Below are 6,000 nucleotides of genomic sequence, written 5' to 3' on the forward strand. Positions count from 1 at the left end.
CACATCAGGGCTCCTTTTTCGGCCAGTGTCCAGATCCATAAAACACGGCATTTCTCTAAACTGCACGTTAGTCTGGGACTACTTTTTAAAGGGGGAGGTATGTGGCAGGAAGATGAACTGCCAGATGTGAGGAAAGGGTTAACCTCCTAGCAGTCGGGAGGGAGTTCCACCTCTTATGGGGGAGGAGTTTTTTTCCTGGATATTGAGTTTCAAAGCGTTTGCTCATACCTTTTTTTTTAAAAAAAGATAACTTTTCAGGTTTGTGAATTGAAACACTTTCTCGGCCCTATCTAAAGTATCCAAATCTTCCAAGACCATCTCCTTTCAATCTCACGTGAACAGTTTTTAATCATTTTACCTTAGTGCTGGAACAAAAATGTACAGTGCCCTGTCTCAGATCATCCTCTATTTTGTAACACTCTGGATTACTCCAGAGGGCAGCACGGTGGCTAAGTGGTTAGCACTTCTGCCTCACAGCGCTGTGGTCATGAGTTCAATTCCCCACCATGGCCTAATCTGTGTAGAGCTTGTATGTTCTCCCCGTGTTTGCGTGGGTTTCCTCCGGGTGCTCTGGTTTCCTCCCACACTCCAAAAACATACTAGTAGGTTAATTGGCTCCTCTCAAAATTGACCCTAGTCTGTGTGTGTGTATGTTAGGGAATTTAGATTGTAAGCTCCAATGTGGCAGGGACTGATGTGAATGAGTTCTCTGTACAGTGCTGCGGAATCAGTGGCGCTATATAAATAAATGATGATGATGATACTCTGGCATACTTAATAATCGCACGAAATGGGTCCATCCTGAATTTCACAGACCCGTACTGTCATTAACAATGGATGCAAGCCTCCACAGTTGAGAAGCAGTAATGCTTCCACTAACCTGTCCATTATTGGTCTTGGCAGAAGTCTCATTTTCCAATAAATATCCTGGAGCTGAGAACAGTGTTTATGGCCCTAGTTCACTGTCAGGTTTGTATTGTTAACATGACTGCAGTGGCTACTATTAACCAAGTCAAGGCGCTACAAGAAGTGTCCAGATTCACGCAATTCACAGAAATTCAAATTTCAGATATCGCAGCCGTCTTATTTCCAGGAACTAGTGAGCGACTAAACGCTACCAAAGTGAGAACTAGGGGTGTAAAGAATTGCATGTTACCATTGTATTGTGCCTGAATTGGAGACCCACAAGTTGCATCGTTAATGATTTGGTAGCAATTTCTGCTGATATATTTTCTTTCATTAATAGCACCCTTTGATTGGCTAGTGCTTATTTTCAATTTGGCATACAGCCATTTTGGGTGTTCCGTCACTTTCTGTTCAGGTCTATTTGAGGTGCGGTTTCTGATTTTTGGACATTGTTCAATTTGAAGTCTTCAACAATTGTGTTCCAAAAGTTTTATAGTGCCCATGTGGCGCTGCCCTCAATCTGTGACTTTTGCCTGTCGTGCAGTTCTTAGCAGTTCTTAACAGTTCTTGTTTTTTAGTCATTTATTTTTTGCCATGTTTGACACTTTAGGGCACTTTCAAGAAAAGGGGACGTTCTTCAACTTTATGGCAGCCTTCACGAGTATTAACTCCCTAGTCAGCCAAGTAGAGACGGGAAAAGAACCACCACTATCAGGGTTTTTTTCCTGTCTCTTAGACGGAGTAGGTCAGTGTAGAAAATTTTGTTTGTGTTCTTTGTACAGGAGCCTTACCTGCTACCCAGTGCTTTGAAGGGTCACTGCAACTCACCTCAGGGACTGCAAGCAGGGACAAGAGGTGGCCCCCAAGAGAAGATGATTGTGATTGTCAATAGCAAATATGGTGTTGGAGACTGTAACCTCTAGTTCTTGTTGTATAGATGGACTGTAGACTCTTTCTGCAGAGTGACAACTTTGAAGGCATACTCCTGTACAGACTACAGTTTGGAGCACCAAGGAGGGTTTTGTGGGACATAGCCTGTCTGCATGGCACCTGAACCCACCCCCAAAAAGCTGAAAAGAACCTGTTGTAGGTAAGCTACTACTGAGGTGTACTGGTTTTAGGTTGTCTAGCCCTTGTCAGAGGGTTATGTAGGGGCTTTGTGTGTGGATTGTATTCCCCAGCCCAAGGAAGCCAAGATCTAACCCCCTGATCAGATTAAGCAGATTGTTTCCTGGGTTGTGGAACTTGATGCAGGAGGCCTTTTTCATTAAGAGACTTATTTTTATACCATACAGGGGTTGAAGACGTCTCGATCACAGGTAAGTGTGGATCTGGATGAAGCTCAGCCTGGTCCTTCTACCCGTGGATCCTTATTTTAATTTTTCGTGATTTGCCATCTAAGAGGGAGAGATTAATGGAATACCCAAGGTCATTAAATCCAGGTGTTGTGGATAATCTCCTTTTTTATATACACTAATAGCTATGTGGATAGGTGATACCCCAGTCATTGCCACTCTACATTATTCCCTTCTTGAAGACAATTGCTGGAAGAGCAAAATTTTTGTTACACAAGGTTATTAAGGATTTTGCTCATAAATAGTGGGAACAGGTGCATAGATGACTAAGTGGTGTCTATTGCCTAAAGTGGATGCAGCAGTAGCCAGCCTTTCAACAAGGACCATTATTCCTCTAGTAGAAGGGCCATTTAAAGATTCTATAGACAGAGAAAATGGAAATCTGCTTTAAAAATGTATTTCTGATGTGGCGATAGCTTCAATCTCCAAGGCACTTGAGTATGGAATGATAATTTCAGTGCTTTTAAGCAAATATGTGGCAATTTTCTGTTTGGTGATAAATTAGATTCTATTATTTATAAGGATAAATGTCATCATCTGCCACAAAGTTGAAGATCAAAGTGCCTTTTTTTTTTTCCCCTCTCGCTAGCACTTCATGGAAGCATAGAGCAGTTGGCTGGTGAAACAACACTTTCGGTGATATGGCGGCTATGCATCCTTTTCATACCTTCCGGAATAAGGAAGGTAAACTGGGACAAGAGACTGCTCAATGACTTCTTTTCAGGTTTAACCTCCAGAGTCCTGTGGGTAGCAGGATTTTAAGAAATACAGAGGTTTGGAAAACTAATATCCAAGATCTATGGGTTCATGTGGTTGTCGGCAAAGGGTATAAAGTTGAATATCATTTGGTACCCAGAGGGAATATCATTGTGAAGTACCGGGTCCCGTTATCCCCAGTAGAGAGGGAGGCTTTATGGAACAGCTTACACTCCTTGATGGAGAAAGGAGACTTCCTCACCGCCATATATTTACAGGATGCATATCTCCATGATCCTATCCCAACTCAACGGGACCCAGTGTGCAGAATCTGAGGAATGGGTTATTTCCAATTCACCTGTCTCCCATTCAGTTTGTCGATTGCTCGGAGTACGTTCACCAAGGTGCTGGTGGTTCTTGCGGTCGCCCTTAGGAAAATACATTTATTGTGGTCTGCCTAAACATAGAAGTTGACTTGGTAACAGGGAAATCAAGGTATGTTGTGCAGAAGAAATCAGCCCACCTGATGTTCCTACAAAATTAAGGTTGGATCATCAGGGCAGCAAAGTGTCCCTTGCAACCTTCTCCACAGCTGCAGTTCCTGGGAGTATGGGTAAACGGAATGAGATATAGGGGTATATTTACTAAACTGCAGTTATGAAAAAGTGGAGAGGTTGCCTTTAGTACATTCTACAAAATGACAGCTAGAATCTGATTGGCTGCTATAGGCAACATCTTCACTTTTTCAAATCTGCAGTTTAGTAAATATACCCCTAAGTCTTACATTCTGTAACTGGAAGGATATTCTCCCATAGACACTGCATACTTTACTTGTAGGAGAAAACTTAAACCTTTCTTCACGTTTAGCGTGTTGCAATTCTTTTGGTGCCATAAGCATAAAAACTTTATCATAATTCACTTACCTGCACTTAGTGTAACATCATATTTATTATAAAAGTTAATCGGCTAGTTCTTGATATTGAAATACTAAATACATGTAAGCAGTGGTGGGATTCAAATAAATTAACAACCGGTTCTCTGCCCTAATGACCGTTTTAAGTCGACCGTATTCACACTCTGCCAGGCTGCCTTTGCTCCCCTTACACTCTGCCGGCTGCCTTTGGACCCCCCCCCCCCTACACTCTGCCATGCAACCTTTGCGCCACCTTTCACACTCTGCCATGTTGCCTTTGCTCTCCCTTCACACTCTGCCATGCTACCTTTGCGCTCCCTTGCTTCTGTTCCATCACTTACCTTTTCTATCTGCTTCTTTCTTCTCTTTTCTTCTCTTCTTGATTGCAGACTCCTCTCTGTGCCGCTCCTCACTCAACATTGGACGTGATGACCTCACACCCGACATTCAGTGCGGACGGAGCAGAGAGGAGTGCCGACGCGGAGAGGTATTTTTTTTTAAAGGACCCTGCTCACCCCACCAACAAAGATGGTGGACTCGGCCTGTAGTCACCGGTTTGCTGAACCAAGCCTAAAATGAGGTATCCTTTCTGGTGAACCAGTGAGAGCCGGCTGAATCCCACCACTGCATGTAAGCATGAGCAGGGCTCTCTCCTGTTGTCTTGTCTGCGCTCCCATTCTGTCTACTTGTGCCTCCTTGTATTGTACCTCTTGAATATGTTGTACTGCACTTCTTTTTTTTCTTCTTTCTATACTTTGCTTATTCAATCTTACGTATTATACTTTATTTTTATTTTTTTCTTGTATTCTTGCATTTCTGCTACCTGAAGGCTTTATTTCTTCACTTTCCAGCTCTTGTATTTTGTGACTACCTCTAACAAAATAAGTGTGTGTATTGGTGTTTCTATTTTGTTTTGCCATCTACAATAATTTAGTAGGGCATTTGACACGTATGGGTGGCCTATATGTGTTTTGGCATTGAATCTACTAATGTTTGGAATTCTACTGGAGGAATGCAACACGCAAGAACATCACTCGAACAATGCCTAGTTAACGGTGATGGGAAATGCTGTCTGGGCTATGGTTCCAGAATATCCCATAAGTGCTCTATTAGAGTTGCATCCTCTCTTGTAGCAGGACATGACATATATAAGTGCTTATAGCACCAATGGACAAATACTAGCATTGCCTTCTAAGGTAATGAATGCAACCAATCCATGCCTGAGAAATACACCACACAACATTAATTAAACCATCAGAATCTTACTATTGAAGAAGTGTGCAAGCGTGCCCAGGTTTTTAGGTTAATGAGTCATTCCTCTGTTTGTTGAGAACTTGGTGTAGGATGATATATTGGACTATATCACTTCCCCCCACTCCATTGTCTGTGCTTTTAGCACCACTTAACCCTCAAATGAATATTGTTGAGTATGATGAGTTTTGCATGCACTGTAGCCCAATGTCTGTCCATATCTTGTTTTGTGATGCTTTGATCTCATCAGTTTTTGTTGTGTTTTTCTTTTTAGTAAATAAACAAACTGACTGTGTCACAGTTTGCAGTCAGTCCTGTTTTGCCTTGCACTTTAATGTATAAATATCACAATCCTGGAACATGCGTAACTTTTCACTGTTGATGGGTTTTCCCTCAGAATCCTATGCCAACATAACACTAACAAGTTGAGCTGTGTTGGTCACTGAAGCTTATACCATACATGCCCTAGAACCACTGACTTTTAATACGCCCCTCCCTCCCCCCCCCTCCTCATTTATCCTTTCACTCTTCACTCTTTTCCTCTCTGCTCTGGCCTATAATAACTGGCTGATAATAGATAGCGCTATAGAATAGAAATCATTGAACCCTAGGAGGGTGCCAATCATAGGCATGAGTAACCACTAGGCAGAACATGGATGCTATATATTAGGACATGCTGCATCCATCTGTCTGGCTGTTCATGCTCCTCACACGTTTGTGTACCCTCTTATGAAATATACCATGGGCCACACCTGTGGCTACGAGCACTTTTTTTAACTGATTATTTAGGTAATGATTTCCTTCGCATTCAGTGGAACCTGAGGAAAAAAATGTTTGTTTTATTTGCTATTTTAGAATCGGATATAATTTAAAAATGGC

This window comes from Mixophyes fleayi, chromosome 4 (genome assembly GCF_038048845.1).
Source record: "Mixophyes fleayi isolate aMixFle1 chromosome 4, aMixFle1.hap1, whole genome shotgun sequence".
NCBI classification, from domain to species: Eukaryota; Metazoa; Chordata; class Amphibia; order Anura; family Limnodynastidae; genus Mixophyes; species Mixophyes fleayi.